Source organism: Heloderma suspectum, chromosome 3 (genome assembly GCF_057233095.1).
Source record: "Heloderma suspectum isolate Gila_16-S chromosome 3, 16-S_ref, whole genome shotgun sequence".
NCBI classification, from domain to species: domain Eukaryota; kingdom Metazoa; phylum Chordata; class Lepidosauria; order Squamata; family Helodermatidae; genus Heloderma; species Heloderma suspectum.
In genome coordinates, this window is record NC_139460.1 from 291,896,569 (window position 1) to 291,921,639 (window position 25,071).

The following is a 25,071-nucleotide window of genomic DNA, read 5'->3' on the forward strand; positions in this document are numbered from 1 at the left end:
CAAGCGGTCTTTATTTAGAAGATGTGTGTATCCCCAAAGGCTGTAAAACAATAACTGAGAAGCAGGAGAAGCAGGAAGCTCCTTCAGAAAGCACAGAATGCAAACACAGAGTTGGGCAACTGAAGCTGCCTTGGAAAACGCCAAGGGGACCTTCTTGAGTGGAAGACTGGCTGCATGATGGAGGCTGTGTTTACATACTTATGTATGGCCACTGAGGGCACCAGGTCACCCTCCAAAGCCTCCAACAACTGTTCCCACAGATGGGTCACATATTGATGCCTTATGAGGCATTTCATCTTTAGGAAACATGACTGCCCGGGCAATTTGACAAGTCTCTCACCAGCTGAGTATTTCCACCAGCTGGGATGACTCAGGATAGATTTCTGGATAGCTCCCCTGTCAGGGCTTTGGTGTGCGGTTTCATTATTTCTGATCTTCACCATCCAGATGTCTGGGGCATCACAACCTATGCTGGTTTCCAACCAGTCAATGCAGTGGATGAAGAGTGGCACCTGGAGAAATTTACCTGTCTTTGATGGGATTATTTGATATTGCTGCCTCCTATTAAAATGGCCGTTTGCAGAGAAAAACCAGTCCTACATGCACACAAAAGGCTAAAAAAGAGACCACACTCTTCCTTTAATGAAGGAAAGAAAAACAGTTTACTCGCAAGTACTCTTGCACATATAAATGCAGGTACAGCGTAAGGTTTCAAAAGCAGTTTGTTCAGTCCATGTCTTTGTTTTATAACACCAGCAGGAGAGAACGAGCAAGCCATGTGCTTCCAGCAATGGAGGAAGGTCAGAGAGAGAGAGAGAGAGAGAGAGAGAGTTGGAAGGGGCGGAGCAGGCAGGAGGAACCTCACTGTAGACTATAGAGATCCTAAGGCTAGCTATGCCACGCATTAACTAACAAAATGCAACACTGCCCCCTTTCTGTAACTAACGGACGAGGTTGCAATATTTCCAACAGTCTTTACCTGGGGAAACTTCAAGCAATGATTTGGAAGTGTAAGAGGTTCTACTCTAAAGCAGTGGTGCAGAATCTCTTTCAGCCCGAGGGCTGATTTACATTTTGGAAACACTCTTGGGGGCCGCATTCCAGTGGCGGGTGAAGGCAAAAGGGTCAAAAACCAAAAATGCCAGTGTATTGTAGCTTTAAGCTCTTACTGCCAGTAAGGAAGCCTTAGGAGAGGCATTTCAACCTTTTAGAATGGGGAAGATACTGCACAAAAGCCGGGAAACCACCAAATGATTGGTGGTTAAGGGAAAGGGGTGGGACCTTCTGGGGAGCCCCTGGAAGGCTGGGTTGGGACCCTCAGAGGACTAGATTTGATCCCGGGGCCTGAGGGTCTCTCCAGGATTTCATCTTTCCCTGCTTGGAAATGCTGAGGATGGAACCTGGGACTTTCTGCCTGCAAAGCATGTGCTCCACCTCTAAGCTGCGGCCTGTCCCCTTAAGGTACAGCCCTCTGCTCATGTGGGCTTGCCTGGGATTCAAACCCAGGCCCTCTTTCACATGAAGCAAGAAACACACCTCTAGACCAGCAGGCCTGACATGCCTGATAAATGGGACAGCACATATGGTAAATGCATTTAAACATTTGCACGCAGGCATGGAAAACCTATACAGATCAGAGATTTTCCCGCAACGCTCATCCTATATATATTGAACTGAAGAGTCCTTCAGCTTTGAAAATCTGAAGCATCTCCCAGTATGATCCTTGTGGCTGTAGCACGGGGAAAAAATAACCCCCAAACCATCACTTTGTGAGTTTCCTTTCTTATTCCCGTACAGTGGTTCTAGATCACATCTATTAAGTTTTCAAGTAGACAAATGGGTTTGCTATCTGCTAGGACTGCAAACTCATGCTGCGTTCAGCAAATCATGCTGAAATAGTTTAGTGTGAACAGAGTGAAGCTTCTGCAGACAGAATTTAGAAGATAGTTCTGTCACTGATATATAAGGCAGAACAGAAGCCAGGTCACTTTTCCATTACAGGACTTATACGCTATTGCTACTCATGACAAAAAGAAGGTCTTAACTATCCCTGCTGCTGGAGCTAAATCAATGTTGGACAGTAATGGCAGTTGTCATTGTCATCATCTCCACTAAAGACCAGCTCAAAAGGTGCAATAAAAGAACCAGGAACAGCCCTTCCTAGACTATTATCACATTTATCAAGCAATTCGCTGTCAACAGCTTTGTGGTGGTGCAATACATATGGGTTGAATCCCAGGGGCGTAGTGGAGTCCAGGCTTGCAGGGTCAAAGTGCTGGGACTTTTTGATTAGTAGGGATGATAACATTATCTGCCTCTCCCCCCACCCCGCCCCCCGCACTTCTCTGTTCCCTCTGAGATTAGCTACAATCCATACAGTAGCTGGGGGTGAGGTGTGAGTTTTCCCAGCAACAATATATTGTGGCAAGCCATTCCTGTTGTAATGTAAAGTATTTGTGGATGGTTTTAGTCTTGAATGGAAAATTGAGGTCTATTACCTTTACAGCTCAGTTAAAATATTATTAAAATACTCAATCTTGGCTTTTGAAAAGTGTCAGGGAGAAAGGAATTCCAGAGTTGTGGGTTAAGCGTGCCCCTCCCTATGCACAGGTGACCTTGTGTCTGAGAGTCTGCAACTGGACACAGTGAAAGAGACAACCCCTTAGGTGGTTCATTCCTTTTGTATGTGTCTGGCTGCTAGGTATGCTTGTTCTGACTGAGTAAGCTTTAGGTTGCATTCGCCCCAGCTTTTCTCCTGGGATATGGGATGGGAACGGCTGACACAGTCAGCACTAACAACCGTTCCACTTCTGGGCTTGGTTCGAAAATGAGTACCTCTTCAAAGGGGGATTCACTTTCATGTGATGTTCTATGTAATGAAGACAACAAACAGACACTGCAAGAAACAGCCAGATCTACACCTCATGTCATATTGATACGATCCCATCATGGTGACGCTATGTCCCTGTTGCGCAATTATACCTCGTAGCAAACACAGTGATACTGTATCTGTTGCAGTATTTTGGACAATACAGAATAAAAAGTGGGAAATAATGCTAGAAAAGCAGGATACGGAGTGCATAATGTGCCCCAACAGTTATTAGGGCACTTCAGTACCAATAAAAAACGCTAGCGTAGGTCCAGCCCTAGTCTGCTTCCAGTGAAAGGCTGTAGCTCAGTGGTAGAGCACATGTTTCACATGCAGAAGGTCTCGGGTTCAATCTCTGCATAGGGCTGGGCAAGACTCCTGCCTGAAACTCTGGAGAGCCACTGCCAGTCAGTGTAGGCAATACTGAGCTAGGTGGACCAGTGCTCCAACTCAGTATAAGGTAGCCACCTATGTTCCGAATGCCTACAGCAGGCCTGCTGGCCACCCTTGGCATTTCTTGCCAGCTGGCCTGCTTGTGCACCCACCACTGGCCAATGTGCTTACTCACAAGTAGTTCTTATGGTGCTCTTGGCAGGTCCAACAGGGCTCCACAGCATGTTAGAATAAAAACGTTTGGGAAGGAGAAGGGACATGGATGTTTTGCTCCCCAGTCTTTCTCCCTGAAAGGAACTGGGTGGTGCAAATACACTTTTAGAGCCAGATTTGAGACAAGCGAGCCAGGTGGACTCCTTGGGATGCCAGGCTTGGGAGTACCTACTCAACGATCCACTCAACAGCTAAAACAACAATTGTAGAAGCAGTTCATCTTCACTAGTAAAACTAGTAACAGTGACCAGCATTGTATTAATATTCATTGATGTTGTTTTATTTGCTGATAACATACAACATCAGTGCCCATTCAACAATATGAGTGATTCTGTATGACTGTGATTAGATCAAAATTGTACCTATTGCACTTATGTTCTACTTGTGGGTTTCCCACTGGGGCAGCTGATTGGCCACTGTGTGAACAGAATGCAGGACTAGATGGACCCTTGGTCTGATCCAGCATTACTCTTTTTATGTTATCATCCATGCCTGCACATTTATTATCTTAAATAATAGGGATAAATCATGCGTGCAGACTGTGCATCAGAGTTGTGACATGGATTACAAAGTCAATAAAAAACACAAAGTGTTCAAAAGTCGAACATTGGAGAGACGTGGCATGCTGAAAAAAACCCATATTCAGCTAGGGCTGGCCCTGTATACTGCAGAGTACTTATTTACACAGATAGTATTAGTATGAAAGAAACTATAGCAGTGTATATGGCTATCTCTGAGGCTGCCTCAAATCAGGACACTTCTTAGATGCACAGAAAGCTTACTGGCGCAAATATTTTGTCTTTTAAACTGGATGAGTGAACTCACTAACTCATAGCTTTGCACCCAGTGTTTACCAACAGCCACTTACTGATAGGAATCAAAGATATGGAACAATTCACATGTGCCCCATGTTACTAACTCATCACAACCTTCTCACAGATCCAGATTGTCAAATGATTGTAACCATTAGGTGAATCACAAGGTATGACCTCATCTCTCGGGCTTTCACAATCGGACAGTCTGATTAGGCTGGTTTGTGTTACACGTCAGGTTTGTGGGATCTAGTCTGTTTTTTATTAGAATCCATGAGGTCCACCAACTCCAGAGCTAGGTGCAAAATGGCAGCTCAGAGGGTGGAGCCAGATGCAACATGGTTTCTCAGGAGGTGGAGCCAATTACTTATGGAACCACATGGGCCATACACTAGGATGGTATGTATAAACAAATACACATCTACATCTGAGATACTAAAGAGGCTCGATCTACACGTACCACCTTTTTTCGCTTCCAATGAGGTTTCACCGCCTGCCTTTCACACTACGCAGTACCCGCCTCAAATTAGAACCAGAATTTCCCACTTCCGTGCTCCCACTTTCAATACCCTAATATCCCGGTATTTCCCCTTAATGTGCTCTGATTTTCCGCCTTCGCTACCGTATCCGGTCGTAGTCCCCTCCCCCGCCTGTCCATATATGGCAGTGTTTGTATTTCCCTCCTGTCCAATCACAGCTCTCAACGGCCCCATGTCTTCTTCCGGCTACTGATCGCATAGCTTCCTCAGCAACAAGCAAAGGGCTGGATGTGCATGCGCATGTTTGATCTTGGATGCTAAGCAGGGCTGGCCCCGGTCAGTAGTTGGATGGGCGACCGCCTGGGAATCAGGCTTCCTGCACTGAGCAGGGGGTTGTTCTATCCCTTCAAATGAGACTAAGTTTTACCCCCTCCTATCCCCCGCGCCAGATGTTTTTTTAAAAAATTATGGCATTATCCTCGCAGAATCGGTGCTTCTCCACGATGTTTTTTTTTCTAATTCAGGCATGATCTTTGAAGATTCGAAGTTGTGATTCCCAGGCGGTTGCCCATCCAACTACTGACCAAGGCCAACCCCGCTTAGCTTCCGAGATCAGACAAGCACACACAGGAAAACAGCACAGCGCTCAAGTGTGAACCGAGCTTGCGCATTTGATGAAGCACCGCAATGGGGAAAATGGGTGAGTGTGAATAATCACGTTTTAATGCAAGAGTGTTTAACCTGACGGGACACCAAATTCATTGCGATGGTGGGCGCAATGTAGATCAGCCCAGAGATGCCAGTACCGTCATTGGGTGGGGAGGGAGCCTTTTTGTTGTTGCTGTTGTTAAATAGCCGAAAGTCTGAAACCTTTGTCCATCTACTGCAAATCATCTGGTGATCTAGCAGTAGATCCTGATCCATCTTCTGCCCGTTCCTGGATTAGACTGATGAACTTATTATTAGAAACTCCCTGTTCAGTGACAGTGTACCTCCAAATAACAGGTGCTTGGGGCAAACAACCAGAGAGAGATGTTGCCTTTATGCCCTATTTATGGGCATCCCAGAGGTATCTGGCTGGCTACTTTGGAAACAGGAAGCTGGTCTAGATGGACCTTTGATTTGATCCAGCAAGGTTTCTTTTATGTTATCATCCTGCAAGTGGTGTCAGGATGAATAGGGAGCTGGTGGATGCTCCGAGTTACCAAATACCTATTGGATATTATGTGAATAGCACACTTATTGGGCTTACTGATTACCTATTGATTACCTATAGGCAGTTGTGTGAATCAGCTCCAAGCCACCCAGTTCCAGGATACTCTTCTTCTTCTTCTTTTGAATATATTTTTATTTATTTTATCTTTATAAATGAAATAAACAATACCAAAATTACCAACAACCTGATCAATACTACAATTTCCCAACAATACAATATTCTGATGAGGACACCACAATAACAAAAAGAGAAGGAAAAAGAAAAAAGGAAAAGGAAAAGGGAGGAGGAAAGGAAGCGAAGAAAAAAGAAGATTCTTTCCCCTTCCCTCCCCCTCTCTCTCTCCCTTCCCTTTAAAGAATTAAGTTTAAACTCCAGTCCCCCTGGCCTCCGATGCCATTGTATTTTAAAAACTATATCTATAACCTTAACAATCTTACAGTTTAATAAACAACCTTACATTTCAATATCATATCATCAATCTTATATCAAAGAAACAGGTCTACAGTTCATTCCCAGTAGCCTATATTAATAGTAGTAGTAGTAGTGGTAGTAGTAGTAATAATAAATATAGTTTTATATAATAATAAAACTTAAAATAAACCTTCAACAATCAGTAATATATTTTATATATAAATGCATGTGCACAGTTACCCTCAAACAATAAATTTAAATACAGCATACCATATCTATTTTGAAATAAAAAATATAAAGAAAAGCAAGAAAAAAAGAAAGATGAAAGAGAATAAACGAATATATATATATATATATATATATATAATCATTTATCTTCTGACCTAGCCTGGATCATGTAGACTAAACACAAGCAGTTAACAAAGCTTGTTTAAAGATTCCAGTTCATGGGGTTGTAACAGAATTCTCACGCATTTTTACGTTCAGCCATGCCTCCACCATTTCATGATTTAGAAACGTCTTCATCTGACCTTCAGACACAATACAAAGTGTTGCAGGATATTTTAAGTAATATTGTAAGTTCATTTGTTTTGCCATATTTTTTGCTTTGATAAATTGCCTTCTTTTATTTGCCACCTCTTTGATGTAGTCTGGAAATAACATAACTTTATCTTGTTTCCAGGAAAGGCTTCCACCCTCTCTTGCCAAACGCAGGATACAATTCTTTGTGGAGACTTTTGCAAATTAGACTATGATCATGTAATCAGTCCCTTTAGAATGTGGCACATGAAATGCCTGCTCAATATCAAGTAAATAATCAGATGGGATAGGGAGCATCTCATGCAAAAGTTTATCCACAAAAATAGGCAATTTTACATTAGACAGATTTTTAATCCCAATAATTCATACATTGGGTCTCCTTGTGAAAGCCTCCAGTTGAGAAATTCTATCAGAGGCATTTTTAAAACAAATTTGTGTCGTAGTTTCATTTCCTGCCACTCGGTCTTCAAGCTCATTAATTTTCGTCTCCATTTTTTGCCATGACGCATTAATTAAATCTACAGCTCCTTGCAAGGCGGTGATGGAATTTTGGATTAAATCCAGTCTTTTGGCTTGCTCCGTAAATTTCAAAGATAAAGTCTTTATCAGAGTAAATAATTCCCCTTTATCTTCTGTTCTCGAAACTTTTGACACAGGGGGTGCAGGGGGAGTTGATGCCAGCTCCTTTCTTCTCCTTGGTGCAGATGTTTCTCTCAAACAGATCTTGCAGGTCCTCAGATGTTCTCAAATATTGTTAACATTTCTTAAATCATCCCTCAGAAGTTGTTGATATTTCTTAAAGCATATATTATTATGGTACACGTCAGCCCTGTTTTCTCCTATGAAATAAGAGTCTCAGTACAGCTTTTTGCGTTGGTAAAGCTCTGGAGAGATAATCCTGGAATCCAGGCCCCCTCACTATCTCGAGGGGGGTACTTTTCTCCAAGATATTATCCAGATATTGCCTTGCCCCCCCTTTAATTCCAGGGGGGAATGAAAAAGCTGTTTGAGAAAGCTGCCAAGGAGCACCCATGGGATGCTACTAGAGCAACACTGGTTCCAACTGGAAGTCCTCCAGGATACTCTTCTTAACAAAGCATAAGGTACAGAACAGTGATCTAGACTTAATTTCCTTAGCAGGTTTTACACTAATTGCTTGGCTAAGTAATCTTCCTGCATTCATAACCAAATAGTGGAAATGAATGCAGACTGAAGTACAGGTCCTGTGCTTGGAGAATTCTTGGAGTACCAGACTTTATTGTTGGAGAAAGACTTTTTGATTGATTGGTCGATTATAGGAATTTTTAGTCCGCTCTTCAAACTAGTTTCCAGCACAGCTACAAGCATAAGAATATACAGTAAATTATTATGTATTAATTATTATTTTATTAAATTAATTAGACAACTTTCTTGTCTACAGTAAAAATACAGTAAAACAAACAACGCGCGCGACAAAGGCAGCAAAATCTAAAACTCAGCGAGAAACACTTCAGCAGAAATGAACAATTAAATTTAAAAGCCTGTAAATGACAACCAAGTAGGTTCCAGGAAAGCCTTCCTGGGGAGAAGATTCCATAACTGGGTTGCTACCACTGAAAAGGCCTTCTCCCCAGTAGCCCACCCACAACAGTTCAGATGGCAGGGTAACCCAAAGAAGGGCCTCAGTTGAAATTCTTCATGTACAGGCAATTACATGTAGAGACAGACACCCTGGTCCCAAGCTGTGAAGGCCTTCAAAGATCAAAAACAACATCTTCCAATCAGGGGCATTTGTGCCCTGGGTGGACCAGGGAAGTGTGTGTGTCTCCTAAACCCTTAAGCCCAAAAAGTACATACACAGAAATGTTGGGAAAGATCCTAGCTCAGTGGTAGAGCCCCAGAAGGTCCCAAGTTTAGTTCCTGGTATCTCTAAGAAGGCCTGGGAAAGACCACTGTCTGAAATCCTGGAGAGCAGCTGCAAGTCAGTGCAGATCAGAGGTGGGCAGAAAGTAGATATCTAGATGTTTTGGACTTCAACTCCCAACATTCCTAACCATTAGCCATGCTGGCAGGGGGGTTTGGGAGTTGGATATCCAAAACATCTCGAGGTCTACCTTCTGCCCACCCCTAATGTAGACAGTAATGAACTTGACGGGCCAATGGTCTGATACAGAAGCAGGCAGCTTTCTAGGTTGTGTGTGCTTATGGCTGAGACACACATGTGTGCTGCACCTCTGAATTCCTAGTGGGCTTTATTTCACTCGTTCTTTTTGCCACTTTATCTTCTGAATGAGCTCAGTGCATTACCCCTTGTCAGCTCCCTGTATTAGAGTGAAGAACTCTGCTTAGAATGAGAGCTGTGAATCATCCCTTATAGTTATCTGACGCATCTCACTTAACTGCATATGCCGAGTTTGACAGCCATAGATCTCATGTATATATGTAGGTTTTTTCCGCTTCATTCCTCCTTTGTGAGGTGTGTATGATCTCACTAACAGATACAATGAAAGCCAAAACAGACATGATGGGGAAACCCATGATAGGATTTCCTGACTTAATACATAAATAAAAGCAGCTGCAGCCCTCCCACCCTTTGCATTAGATTGGAGCAGCCGTGTTTCATTTCATTTCATTTATTATATTTCTATACTGCCCCATAGCTGAAGCTCTCTGGGCAGTTCACAAAAATTAGAAACCATTAAAATACATTATACAAAGTGTAAAAACTATAAAAACACATAGATAGCACATACACAGACAGCATGTATCTAAAAAAACATTTTAAATGATCAACCAAAGACAATCCTGGACCTGATTAAAAGTCATGATATGTTACCAAATGCCTGTGAGAAGAAGGCAGTTTTAACCTGGCGTCGAAAAGATGGCAATGTTGGCACCGGGTGGGCCTCATCGGAGAGATCATTCCATAATTGGGGTACCACCACTGAGAAGGCCCTCTCCTTCTGTTGGTAATTAACACTTTCCTCCCATTGCTGTTTTCATGGTTGAAATCACTCTCTTCCCCGCCCTAAAGCTGCTATTAGTTCCATGATGAAAAAATCATGCCTGTATTTCCCTTCATGGGCTAATGGGTTGCATCCAACTGTGGGGGTATACAGGAGGCTGCAGAATGGAGGATGGAAAGGGAAACTCCAGCTGCATGAGCCAAAGCCCCCTCATGTAATTTTCCATTTAGCCCAATAGCAGCTTCAGGGGCTGATTTAGACTGAGGGAATGGCATTGGGGAGGATTGGTTAAGCACCCCTTCCCCCAGGGCCACTGCTCTAATCGTGACTGCTTTAAAAGTTAAAAAAAAAAAAAAAAGTTGAGTGATCCAGTCACAGAACTCCCATATCATGTCAGTTTTGGTCCTTTGTCTCTCCCTGTTTCTGAGAGGAACATTGTGAGAGACATGGAATAGCGACTACACTGTGTCTTTCTCCTCCCTCAGCTTCCTCATAATGCTAGTTTAACACAAATGTGACATGGCAACACATTGCCCCGCCCTGCCACTGACTGCCAATAGCGTGAGGCGGGCGGGCTCAAGATGCAGCGTGATGATGTCGCATCATGTATTATGTTGAATTAGATCAGATCAGCCTTCCGCAATCTGTAATCCTCTAGATGTACTGGATTACAACTCACAGCATCCTCATTGGCCGTAGTGGCTGGGGATGGTGGGAGTTGTAGTCTGGCTGCCAAGTTGGGGAAGGCTGAGTTAGATGTTATGGGGGGGGGAGGAAAAGAGACCGGGGGCAGCTCTGTGTCTGTTGTAAAATCTAGTGTCACCCACCCTCTCCTTCCTTACAGTATAGGTGCTTCCACTGCTACCATCAATCAAAAGACATTGTGAATCTATTCTGCCTTTCCCTCCTGAGCAATTTGTGTGTGGGGTGTGTGTGTGGGGGGGGGGTATGAAAAAAGATGAAAGAAGTGCTGGGAAAACATGGGAAGGTTACAAACGGAAGACAGTGTCACCTGGAGCCTCTGTAAAATTCTGTGAACAAGGTAGGGCAGCTGCACAATAAAACTCTTGTTTGAAAGCACCCCAATTATCATCAGCTTAGATTCTGTCAAGGGTCACTTCCTCTTGCAGGTAATCTGTTGGGGACCACACAGGAGCAGTGAGCAGGGCTGAAGCCAACTGTAGATAGGGCCCAAACCCAAAGTGGGTGGATCACTCTTTCTGCCACCTCCTTTTCTCTCTCTTTCTGCCACGACTTTTTCTGTCCACTCCTCTTTCTTCCCGTGCTGTGAGCTGGAAGGGAAGTGACAGATTGCTTTTGCCAGAGGTTTTAACTGATCAAATGCAGAGGGCTTTTGAAATTAGGCCGAAGGCTGCATGTCTGCAGCTCCTTCACCCTTGCTATAAAGAAACTTCTGAAGCTTAAAGACGTGCAAGAGAAATCCCTTCCTCATAACTTCGGTGTGCACGCTTTTTTAGCTCCCCCCTTACGCTTTTCTGAGTGGTATCGATCACCTTGACATTGCCTCCACCTTGACAGCTGTAAATTGCCCCCATCTTTCTTATTAGTAGTATCTTCGGCCATCTGCTCTGCTTCGGCCCAGCAGGGATCCAAATTACAGTTCAAGGATTTCTCTCTGATTTTTGCAAAACATTTTTCAAGTTTCCCACTTGTACTCTGCGCAAGTGCGTATGAAAACTCTGGCCCGGTTCGCACGTAACAGGAAGCCACCATGGGCAGATTTCCCCTCAGCGTTTCTCATCATGGCAGTGGTCACCATTTTGAATATTCCAGCAGCAGCAGGAGCGCACCGTAGCTTGTCCTTATATGCAAACCTAGCAAGGGTGGGTTGTTGGGGTGGTTGACAAGCCACCTGAAACCCATGGACTATTTTAGGGTTGTGGGTGGGTTCTCAATCACCCCAACAACCCACCCTTGCCAGTTTGCATGTAATGACCAAACTGTGGCGCCCCCTGCTGCAGCTCGAATATTTGAAATGGCTGCAGCTGCAACAAGAAGCCCCACAGGAAAATTCACCCATGGTGGCGTCTCAGTACGTGCGAACCCGGTCTCTGAGGCCTTCCAGTTGCTTGCAACCTAAACACAGCAAGAACAAAGCAGCAAGGAACTTGTTGGCACAGTTTATTTCTGAAGTAATCCTCACGTCTTGGGAGGCATCCCCAGTCTATGCTCTGGAATAAATATGTAGCTCCCTAAGGCCTCTAATTATTTAATATTAAACTGGAAATGTGGGGTGTTCCCTGGCTTGTCAGCACAAGTAATTTCTTCCAGAATCTCTTGTATAACCATAAATCATTTGACTTTCAGGCCTGTATGCTGTCTGGTGATTTTTGATAAAACAAAATGAAAGAGAGATCTGATAAAAGATTGTGACATACCTTTATTTGTTTCTACAGCTCTGGGGTCAAATGCTTCTAGCTGAACAAGGTACTTAAATATGTGCCTGATATGCCAAACCTTCAAAGATTTCAATCTTTTCATTGTAGTAAGACTAACTACACCTTAAAGATGGAACACTGCCAACCTTTTATGTCCAAAGTGAGTGAAGTGGGCTTTTAAAAATACTGTCTTTGATCATGAGTTGTTTTTTTTTTTAAAGTTATAATTGAAAGATTTATTTTGCACAGTTTGGATTTGTTTTTAGTTTTGGTTTGGGGGCTCATGTGAGCATCATTTAGATGCCTTGCTGTCAGAGCATGTACCACTCCCCTGGTGCTGGAGGGAAGGGAGGGGCAAAGTGGAACCCAGTCCTGGAAGTCGCTGGTCCAAATGCTTTAAGGCTATACTATTTATCTTGCTCTCTGCTGACTTTCCAGCCCAGGAAGTCCTGTCCCTGTTTTTATTAATGTCAAGTAAAATGCCTATCATTAAGCCAGGTGGCATGTAAACGAAGGGCCATATATTACTAGGTGTGCATGTGTGTATGAATGGTATCTGTGCTCTCTATGCACACTTATTTATTCATCTGGAACATTTTTTTACCCCACTTTTCAGCCCTCAAAAGGCTCCCAGAGCAGCTCACAATCCAAATGTCACAACACAAAAGGAAAAAAAGACTATAAACTGCTTTTTGTTTTGTTTAAAACAGTTTATAGTTATGGGGCAACCAGCGAGGCACACACATGATTACAGATACCGATTTTATTATTTTTACTTTGAAATATATGATCCTTTTCTACACCAAAATGGTGCTTATTCCCAAATAAATGCGTTTAACATCAGGGCATCAGAAACAAACCTCATTTCATTCCTGTAGTCGTAATGGTGCTCTCATTTAAGTGAGTTTAAAATGTGCAATCATTTCCCCCGCACCATTCCCCCCTGCCCCCTGCAATTTCCACTCAAGACATGCCTTTTTCTACTGTGGTGCCTAGAGGGAGCAATCTCCTCCCCCAAGGAGAAGAATCTGTTGCCTTGCTGTTCACCAAGAAGCTAAAATATGTGCCTTTAAGAGAGAGTTTGGCTTGATTTAATTGCTATTGCCCCTGATCTTTTTGCTTTTGTTTTATGGCTGTTGCTAAAACACTGTTCTATTGTTTTTATTACTGTGAGCTGCCTTGAGAGTTTTTCTTCAAGCTGCAGTGAAATAACTGTTGTTTTGGGGTAGATTAAAAATAGCATAAATAAATAGATTTCATTTCATTTCTATATTGCCCAATAGCCAAAGCTCTCTGTGTAGTTTACAAAGGGTAAAAACCTTAAAAACACAATAATGCACGTAATATGAAAACTGTTTACATACAAACATATAGACAGCATGCACACGCACACACCCCCACCTAAACAATGTTAACAATCAAAAATAAGAAATCCAGAACCCAAATGAAAAACCTTATCATGTGCTGCCAAATGCCTGAGAGTAGAGGCAGGTCTTAACCTGGTGCTAAAAAGCTAACAATGTTGGTGCCAGGCAGGCCTTGCTGAAGAGATTGTTCCTTAATCGAGGGGCCAACATGAGAAGGCCCTCTCCTTTGTTGCCACCTTCTGAGCCTCTCTCAGAGGAGGTGCCTGGAGAAGACCTTAGATGTTGAGCATAGTACATGCATACATTTTCATTGGAAAGGTGGGATATGCATGTTCTAATAAATAAAATAAAAGGGACCATCTTAAGCTGCTACTTGCCCCACAATGGGAAATGTACAGGTACCAGAGAGTTATCCTCCATGAATCTGTACCATATAGGTACTTGTATGTTTTCTTCCTAGGGGCAAATAGCATCTTTGAGGGTGAGTGAAGGGGAGGCAATTTCAATCGGGGAAATTGCATGTGGGGAAACAGTTAATTCCCCCCTCCCATTACAGTCCCAATCCAAATCAGTCTCCCCCGCCCCCGCAACCTCCTGTGCTTTCTTTTTGCATTAAAAACAAAACAAAACAGGAGATCCTGTTGACTGAACTCGCACATCACATCTAATCTAACCTGAGCCCACTTCTGTCTACCTAGTCCAGGGTGGGGAACCTATTTCAGCCTGAGGGTCAAATTTAGTTTTGCTGAAGCTTTCAGGGTGGTTGCGGCCAAAAGCAAAGGGGTGGGGGTAGGGCCTAATATACAAAAATACCAGCATATTGTAGCTTAAAACTCTCACCTGGAGGAAGAGGTCCATGTACAACCCAAACACCCCAAAGGGCCAAATTCCATTTTGGAGAAACCTTTGGGGTACCTGGGAGAAGACAGTCAAACTATCGGAACAGGTCCTGAATATTTTGCGATAGTTTGACCGAACAATTGCGATAGTTTGGCTGACCTCTCCCAGGCACCTTGCAGCTGAGGCATAGGGTGGGAGCGGCTGCTGGGCAGGAGTGCCCACCAGGCATGCGCACGTGCAGGAGCAGCCAGCTGGGTTGGCTGGCTGGCCAGCTGGCCAGCCAAGCAGGTCAGGTGGGTGGGAGGTGTGCGTGCGCGCAGGATCACCCAGTTGGGTTAGCTAGATGGCCAGGTGGCTGGCTAAGCAGGTCCGGTAGGAGGTTAGATGGGAGACAGTGATGGCACAGCCGCCACCAGAAGAAGAAGTGGGGCGGCAGAGGTTTCTTAAGGTGGCAAAATGCCTTGGGCTGGGCCTGGGTAGAGGTACATAAGGTTATGCATGGTGTGGAGAAACTAGATAGGGAGAAGTTACGAACTATAGAATTAGCTACCACAAGATGTAGTAATGGTCCCCAACCTGGCCGGCCTTGAAAGGAGATTAGACAAATTCATGGAGGATAAGGCTATCAATGGCTACTAGTTAAGATGGCTATATATTATCTGCAGTATCAGAAGCAATATGCTTCTGAATACCAGTCATTGGGGAACATGAGAGTAAGGATGCTATTATGGTTGTTATGTCCTGCTTGTGGGAACAGAATGCTGCACTAGATAGGCCTTTGGTCTGATCCAGCGTTGCTCTTATGTTGTCCATGAATTTGTCTAATCCCTTTTTGAAGCAATCTCAGTTGGTGGCCCACCCCATAAGAACATAAGAACAATGATATTCTCACTGTGCCAAAAATTAAATGGAAAGCTAATGGGGCATATGGACATTCAGCCCTGCACCAAAGAATTCACATCATTAATTTATGACTTGCAGTGGGGCAGGGTGTGGTGTAGTGTGGGGAGAACTTGTTCTTTTCCTTCCTTCACTTAAGGTTTTGAAGAGAAAGGGCAAACACAGAAGCCTGTACGGCCCTCATTTTCCTTTTCTTTGGTTTGGCAAAAGATGGGTGGGACATGAAAAGTGCCCCCAAGCTGTTGTGGCAGGAAATTAACACAAGGATGTTTAGAGATTTATTTTTTTGTTAAAAGTATTTATAAATTGATCACTCTTCTGCCCACCAGGGTCCTCAAAGCGATTTGTACCAACAGAAAAACAATGCATGTTCTATTTTGTATGTGCCATTCCCAATTTTTGCAGTGTTTCCACTGTGGGGCTAGGAGGACTGCTGACATCATATGACAAAAGGTGATCACTCTTCTCCCACTTTAGGTGTTACATAAAATACAGCAGCTGAATCGCTAACTGGCACATGGTGTTCGGAACATATCTCATTAAATTGCTCCATGGGGCTTCCTGTGTGTTTCTGGGTGCAATGCAAAGTGCAGGGGTTATTTTAAGGAATGCCCTGAGTTCAGCTAGTGAGGCTTTTTTTTTTTTTTTACTACCCCAGTCTGCAAAGGATGGATGGTTGATGAGTGGCAAACAGGCCTTTGCAGTAGTGGAAGCCCACCTCAGGAGCAACCTCCATCGGTCCTACGCTTAGAACCCACTTTTCTGATGTTTAGGTGTCATGCAAAAATGATTTTATTTTATTCAGCTCTGACTGTGAGTAAATCCACTGGTAAGGCTTAACTAGTTCCCTGAGAACGTGGGCAGAGATGTGCATTGAAGTGCACATAGAATCATGGAATAGTAAGGTTGGAAGGGCCCTATAAGATCATCATCCAACCCCCTGCTCAATGCAGGAATCTAAGTCAAAGCATCCTGACAGATGGCTGTCCAGCTTCATCTTGAATGCCTCCCGTGTGGGAAAGTCCACCACCTCCCTAGGTAATTGGTTCCATTGTCGTATTGCTCTAACAGTCAGGAAGTTTTTCCTGATGTTCAGCCGGAATCTGGCTTCCTGTAACTTCAGACTATGTGCATCCTGTTCAAAGCAATACAAATTAGGTGTGACACAGTTATCAATTGCATGACTGGGATTTTTAAGGAAATAGCAAGTGTGGGGAACTCAGTCCAGATTAGGACCCTCGTGGGGGGGGGGTAGGAGGCTTTTATGTTTACCCCCCTCCCGAGGTAAGGTTCTGATCCAGATTGGGGGCTCTGCCCCACTATTTGCATTGGAGGGAAAGCTGGCATTTGTGCCTTATGGCGAGACCCACCTTCCTGGGCCAGTCAAGATTCCGTGTTGCAGTGGTATTTTGCTCCAGGTACCAGCTGAGAAAGTGGCTAAATTTCTGAACCTGGTTATCCTCACTCGACCACTTATGAATGTTTGATTATACTCCTCATGGAAACAAATTTACTGTTCATTCCTTTACAGATTATGCATCCCTCTATTTTACTGTTGTTGTTGTTTATTCGTTCAGTCGCTTCTGACTCTTCATGGCTTCATGGACTAGCTCACGCCAGGGCTTCCTATTGGCCGTCACCACCCCCAGCTCCCCCAGTATGTGTATATTCAATATGATGTATTAATGGTCTGTTGACTGTAAGTAAAGATTGCATTATTGTTGTGGTGGAAGAGCCCTGTAAGCCTCTGTATGCACATAGGACTGCTTTACAGGGCCACTGATCTTGTGGGTGGTGTAGTGGAGGCTGGTGGCTCCAATGGCAGTGGGGCGGTGAATCCACTCTGGGTTTCAGTCAGAACTCTAAAGGAGCTATCCAAGGTGCTGAACCCCAGATCTAAAATAGGTTGATTCTGACTGGTTCTGACTGAAACCCGGAGCAGATTCACCGCCCCACTGACACTGGAGCCACCAGCCTCCACTGCAGGGATGGAGACATGGCCGAAGTGCACGTTGTCAGAGGGCAGCTAGTGCAACCCTGACACCCCCTCCACACACATATGAGATGGTTCAATGAATTCCACATTGTCAACCTAGCAGCAATTTTCCAGGAGGAAGGTGTTTCCCCTGAGGCTGCCGTGGGTGATGGATTAGTGCTGTCGGCTTGCCACCAAAGCAGCAACACCAGAGAGAGTCTCCATTTCATGGTTGCTACTTCAACGGTCGAACAAGGGCGAAGGGTTATATTCTAATCCATATGGTCAGATCCCACAGGCGTACATAGTGTGCCCATGCATGAAGACAGTCTTCCCCAACCAGTCCCGTATTGGACTTCAATTCCCATTGTCCCCAGCCAGCATGGCCAATTGCTGGAGATGGTAGGGATAGGGATGGGTGAACAAGCAATGTTCAAGATTTCCCAACATGGTCTTCCCACTTATTTTGTGCCTGATCCCTGGTCACGTTTGCGATTGCTGCGTGAATGGAAAAACTGTACGAATTAAGCAGCGATCGCAGAGATTTCTGCACATTTCCCCAAATTTGTGCAAATTCCATCCATAGGCTAAAGTAGGGCTGATTCAGTCTACAGAAATTTGTGCAAATCAAACTGGGAGTTGGGAACAAGAGAACTGCAAGCATGTCTTCAACAATTTGCAAGCGTTTTCAGCAGACACACGCTTGTGCTCACGTTTGGAGTTTGATTAGGGATATGTGAATGTTGATGTGGATGTGAATGTGGATAGAGAGACATTTTTCTCCCTCTGTCATAATACTAGAACCCAATGGGGTCATCCCATGAAGCTGACTGGTGGGAGATTCAGGACAGGTAAAAGGAAAGACTTCTTCACACAGTGCATAGCTAAACTATGGAATTTGCTTCCGAAAGACATAGTGATGGCCACCAATTTGGAGGGCTTTAAAAGGGGATTAGATGAATTCTTGGAGGAAAAGGCTATCAATGGCTACTAGTTCTGCTGGCTATATGCTACCTCCAGTATCAGAGGCAGTATGCCTATGTACGCCAGTTGCTGGGGAGCATAGATGGGAGGGTATGTTTCACTCATGTCCTGCTGGCGGGCTTCCCATGGGCAGCTGGTTGGCCACTGTGTGAACAGAATTCTGGGCTAGATGAATCCTTGGTCTGATCCAGCACAGCTCTTCTTATGTTCTTTGTTGTTATGTTCGAATGGGGAATGTTTGCATGCTTTGCGAGCAAAAAGTAAATTTTCATGCATCCCTAGGTAGGAGTCATAGTCCAACACATCTCATGGGCACCTGGCTCAGGAAGGCTATTTTAAGGTATTGTTGAGAAAGGCCTTCAGTGGCCCACAAAGGAGATGGGAGTGATCTTGTGTGGATTGGTGGGTGTCCGATGCTGCCCCCATAGGTTTGGTTTGTGTCTCCTGGTTCTAGGACTTAGAAATGTGTTGGCAACTATGTCCTACCTTGTAAAGTATATTGCCCTTTAAATTGGTTAGTTTTGTTTTTAACTGCTCCTAAAGCATATACATTTGTCAGCAACTGTATCCTACCTCTTTAGAATTTGCTGCTTTGAATTTGGCATTGTTTTTTGTATATGGAGATGTGTTCTAATGAGTATAGGGCAGAGCCTTCCATTTAAAAAAACGGTTATGACCTAGTAATTATGAACTGATTTGTTAGGCAATTGATTTTATTGCTTTTCACTTAGTTACACTTTGATGAATTGTTTAATGGATTGTTATCATGTTATAGCTTGATATTTATGTATTATTTTATTTATTTCATTTCTATACTGCCCAATAGCCGAAGCTCTCTTATTGCCTTATTGTGAATTGTGCATTGCATTGCTCTATAATATATTGAGATATAGTGGATTAATTGCTTTTGTTGTTGGTTTTTTTTTGTATTATTGTTATATTTTATCAGTTTGATGTAAACTGCCTTGAGCATAATATTTATGGAAAGGTTGTATATAAATAAATTTGGCCTTCACTTTGGCAATATATCTGAAACCAGGAGCTTATTGCAGGGTCACTTATTGCCCAATATTATATTTTAAAAAACCTTTAGCAGTTAAAGAAATATATATATTCTGCAAGCAATCAGGAAGGAAAATCCAAAAGAGTTATCCTAAGATAATTGAATGAAGCATCCGATCAATCTTTCCTGCCTCCCACGCTACGGGAGTCCACAATTATATGGAGATACATTATTTTCAGAGCTGGCAAACTGGATGAACTTCAGTAGTTTGGTCCCTAACGCCATTACGTCATGTAATAGAACCTTCAGGAATACATCCAATCAGAGAACATGTGCAATATGCTCTGGATCAACATCTTTCCTTTGGAATTTGCAGTGAACATAGCCGCACCGAACATGTCAAGCTGTCAGCCCAGGGGAATGAATTCTTTAAGAGACAAGGGGAGCAGGAAGCAGCGGTAGCAGGTGTTGGCATCATAATTAAACCCGTACACTAATGGATGTGGGAAAGACGAAAACAGAGTGCCATCTAGCGTCCAGTGAGGGCAAAGCAAGACCATATAGATTTACCAATTGCCAAGTTGCTAGGTCCTATTTTAGACGGAAGCAAGCACAACTTCCCACGAAAAATGTGTGTTATATTTTATGTTATCTGGTATTTGTACACTGGCTTTATTTCACAGCAAGCCCAAAGGAGTGGGAATAGTGAGAGTGGGGGAGGGTGTATATTATAGATAAATTCATGGATAACAGCAGTGGTGTAATGGAGGGAGGAACGCTGGAGAGTGCAGTTCCAGGACTTTTTTTTTTTTTTTCCCAGAACAGAACCAATGATGTCATCTGCTGGTGTGCCAGGAAAATTGATGGACCTACATTGCTCTGGCCAGTGAATGAGGTGATAACAGTGTTTCAAGTTCTACTGTTTGTGATAGATTAGCATATAGGAAGCTAGAAAATGAATGAAATGATTAAACAAAGGATGAATACATTTTTCCTTTTCTTTGATGGGGTTCCTACTTCACTCTAGCAGTTTAAAAAGTAACACTTTTTTGAAAGATTGTTTGTATCCCACCCCCCATCTATCTATATCAGGGGAGGAGGGAGACCTGCATTTATATAAATATGCAACAATTATTATTATATTTACAGCAGCTAAATAGTCTGCACATGTTACAAATAATATGATATATGTAACCATTTTAATCCAATGCAACATAAAATATACAAGTTAGATGCATCCTCTGTTGCATGGTATACTTCCTCTGTGGCCCCCAAATAACTGGATGCATACAACAGCTTATATTTGAACAGGCCCTGGTATAGTAATTAGTTACATGTATAAATGTTTGTGGAATGCGCTTGCCCATTGGTGTAGCTTTTTATTACCCTAAACTACAAGTGCTCAGTGCTGGAATCCAAATCACTTTAGGAACCTTTGACATGCAGCATAATAACTGTTTCAAATCAGAGGTGTTATTTCCTTCCTCAAGCAGTTTCCTGGTAACAAGAACATCATGTGCTTCTCACCTGCGTGTAACATCAATTGCTGCTCTCAGATCTTCATCATGCCATGGAGCAATTCCCATTGGAGGCATTGGAAAAGACCTTCAAATACATTGACCTTCATGCAAATGAAGACACCAGCTATGGGATGAATAAAGAAGCATGTAGATTTTTTTTAAGCATCACTGCTCTTTTGCTGACATGTAAGGTTTGCTTCTTCACAGGGTCAATAAGATTTCTCATAGCAGAAATGCCCATGCAAAAGTAAGACTGCAGTGTCCAGGCGGGGTCCCTTAGCAACCGCCTCCAAGAAGATCCACGTGTCCTGTGAGAGGCAGTTCTTACTACGTGAACTGTATCTAATTGGGAGAGAAACTTCTGGGAGTATTTGCCTAGAAAGTGATAAGAAGACAGCAAGATTCATGTGAATCTTATCAGTTACTGAAGGCTGGTATTCTTCCTTGGCATCATAAAATACTTTAGAGCGTGTGCACACGCACGCACGCACACACACCCCCCAACAACAAAACCTGTTCAGTTCTAATGAGCAAGATGTTTATGTTTGTGGATTTGTAGCAATATGCAACAAAAGATATTTCTAACTCAGGATTAAAATTTGGGTGCAAACTGTGGCTTTCCAGACAGCTAAATATTTATCTAGCTTTATCCGTGCAGATCTGTTACTATCCCACTAACATTGGAGCCACCAGCCTCCCCTAGGATCAACTACACCAGTATGATTACTAGAATGCATAGTTTGGTCCCTAGACTCGCAGGTGTGGGATCTATATTGCTTTTTTTTTACTACAACCCCAAAGTCCACCAGCCATGAAGCCCCACGTCCCATGCTCCCAGCTCCCAGCGGTGGCCCCTCCCCCCCCAACTGCCACCAGGAGGGCAACTGAGGAAGCATCTTGCCCTGAGTGGGTGGGAGAAGAAAGAGATTAGGCGTGAACTCAGAAGAAACCGCAGAAGAAAGAAAAGAGGAATAAGCTAGCCCAGAAGGACACCAGATGTAGTGGAAAGCAGAGTTCAGATGATATATACTCACCCATATGGGCATCTGAAGCATCACTATCATTCTTCCCCCACTCCCTCCCAATCCTTTTTCTTGTGTCTTCTGTCTTTTCAAAGTGTGAGCCTGAGGGCAGGGACTGTCTGACTGTTGATTCTTGTAGCTGCTGTGGGAGTCCTTTGACTGAAGAGCAAGATGGAAATACTTTAAATGAATGAATGAATGAATGAATAAACACACACACTGGGGTGGCTTACATCTGAGATAGTACAGTTCAGTGGTGCTGATCACTTAATTGAGGGTGTGTGTGTGTGTGTGTGTGTGTGAAAAGCCTTTTTGTTGTTCCTATTGTTAAAGCTGAGGGGGTGCTTCCACACAGAGGACTCCTAGCAGTACCAGTGAGAAGGCACTGTGCAGCTATTCCATCTTTTTCTCCTTGAAGGATTTTCCTTGGTAAGAAACAAGACAGGAGAAGCAGTGGGAAAACATGGGAGGGTTATGAGTGTCAGATGATGTCATCTGAATCCCACCAAAATTCCGAGAATGAGGCAGGCCGATTGTGCAATAAAAGCCTTATCTGGAAGCACCTAAAGTGTTAGAAACTGTTGCTGATCCACTGCAAACAATCCAGCGATGTACCAGCCTAGTATTCCATCTCCTCTCCATTATTTTCCTCCTGGCTTATTACCTGTGCTGGTGATCAAGCAATAGTGAGCATAGGGCTCCAGCTGGAGAGGCGACTCATTGCTGCCTGTGGGTATGCATGTTCAGGGATTTCTCAGCAGACAGGCTCTGGCCAGTGGTGCAGCTGGGTAAATTTAGACTCTGGACTTAATGACGTTAGTGGGGAGGCCCGTCACATATTCATCTCTATTACTTCAGTTGAGAAGCACACAACTAACATTTATCTTCGTCCTGATATGTTAGAACAACAACAGCAAAACTATTTGCCAACCCCGATTTCAAAAAATCAGGGCATCATGCACTTTTGTATTTTAAACTCACATCATAGCGTCGTCTTGACTACAGGAATAAAATGAGTTTGTTTCTGCTGTCATCGTCTGCTGCTCTCTGGGCAGTCATTTGCCCCTACCCCCGGCTCTGGGGCCCTGGAACATGGTCCAAAGTTCCAGGCCTAGCTGCACCACTGAGCCTGGCTAAGGCCCAGTGTTGAGGCCTTTGTCTGGGTCTACATCTTCAGTGAGCTTTGCTGCCGGACCTTCTGATCTGCCTGGCCTTTCCTCATTTAGGTTGGAGTTAGAAATGCTGCCCAGGCATGGGTGTCCTCAGGAAGGGGCAAGGGGGGGGTAGTTGTACCCCCCTGGATGAGTCGTAATCCCCACATTCCCAGGTTTCATTAAAAAATAATAATAAAGAAAGTCTCTAGCCCTTGTAGAACGGGGGTGGGGGGGTGATGACAATGGAAATGGTAGAGCAGTATATAGTTAATGTAGAGATTCTTGGAGTGTACAGCTGGATGGGATGAGAGTGAACCGAGCATAAGATAAAAGATGCTTATTTGTTAAAATGGCACATTGCTGTACAAGTTCTTGCACTTGCACTCCAGCATGTGCTACATGTTACTAGGTAGATAAATCTCAGATTGTTTGGCAGGATTACCCAGACCGAAAAAGGAACAGGACAGGTGGGGGGTCACTACGAGGAGTGGACAGGAAGAAGCTGTTCCATCTTGTCAGTAATGGCAGCAAAATGTCACCTCCACTGAGTTATATCAACAAAGAACAGACACACTTGATTTACAGTTCTCCAGCTGACATGACAAGCTGACCATGAGAGAATTCAAGAAATTTAACTGTGAACTTGAGCAATTTGGCAAGGAGAAGAATCTAATGACTGGTACCGTCAGGGGCAACTCTGGGTTTGAGGCAAAGTGTCCTCTAATGAGGTCCTGATATGTGGTTATGCTTTGGTAAGGTTACCTGACAACCGTGGCAGCAGGCAACAGCAAAACATCAGGCAGTTGGGAGCCACCATTTAAATTTCCCAGAATGCACCTGATGTAGCATTACTTACTCTACTTGTGGGAAATTAAAATAGCAGGTCCTTGGCGGGGGGAATAAAGGGGGTGCCAAGGCAGGCATTAACAGTGAGCTCTGTCTGGAGCTGCAGCAACTATCCAGGGCGCTGAGTGCTGATGCTGAACTTGATGGTTATATCTAGTGCAGGGGTAAGCAACCTGTGGCCCTCCAGATGTTCTGGCCAGAACTCCCATCATCCCTCATCATTGGCTATGCCAGCTTGGACTAATATTTTAGAATGCAACTCCCAGCGTTCCTAACCATTCGCCATGCTGGCAGGGGCTTCTGGGAGTTGATGACATCTGGAAAGCTACTCTAAATGGTGGCCCTGCAGCCAACTGCAAGTTAGCACATCTCTTGATGGCTGCAACGTGTGTGAAAGCCATCATGGGTTAAGCATCGCTGAGAAAGGTTTCACCAGTGGAGGCTGGTGGATCTGATTTAGGTGTTTCAGTCAGAACCAGGCAGATTCTAAAGGAACTATCCAAGGTCCTGGACCTATGGTAGGGATAGGATTCAGCACCTTGGATAGCTCCTTTAGAGTTCTGGCTGGTTCTGACTGAAACCCAGAATGGATTATAGCCCCACCAAAATCGGAGCCACCTGCCTCTATTGGAAGTAACATTGACTGGGCACATCCACTAGATCAGGGGTGTGCAACTTGTGGCCCTCGAGATATTTTGGCCTACAGCTCCCAACAGCCCTTGCTAGTGTAGTGAATTGTGAGGGATGCTGGGAGTTGTAGTCCCAAACATCTAGTGGGCTGCAGGTTTCCTACCCCTGCACTAGATATAACCTCCAAGACCAGAATCAGCACTTAGTGTGCTTGGACAGTTGCTGGGGCCCAGGACCTCGGCAGAGCCCATGGCTGATGCCTGCCTTGCCTCCGCCCCCCAATTTTATTTCCCCCACCAAGGATCTTTTAATGTTCCTGCTTACTAGTTATGTATGCCAAAGGCTGGTGTATATTCTGGTTATCCCATTTAAAGCCATACATGATTTAGTACTAGGATACCTTAAGGGCTGCCTCCTCTCATGTGGTCAGTTGGAGAGGCGCTCTTGCGAGTCCCACTGAAGTATATTTGGTGGTAACAAGGGAAAGCGGGGGGCCGGGGTGTCTCTGTAACAGCACCCAGAATATAGAACTCCCTGCCCTGGAAATCTGTCT

At 44.0% G+C, this 25,071-nt stretch overlaps 1 long non-coding RNA gene across 1 annotated transcript; it reads left to right on the plus strand.

Annotated features, from left to right (window-relative positions):
* Positions 1 to 5,405: 5,405 nt before the first annotated feature.
* Positions 5,406 to 21,479, plus strand: LOC146351424 (uncharacterized). The gene is made up of 3 exons (XR_014789604.1): positions 5,406 to 5,466; positions 20,172 to 20,241; positions 20,837 to 21,479. It is a non-coding gene; the product is annotated as an uncharacterized LOC146351424 (long non-coding RNA).
* The last annotated feature ends 3,592 nt before the right edge of the window (positions 21,480 to 25,071 follow it).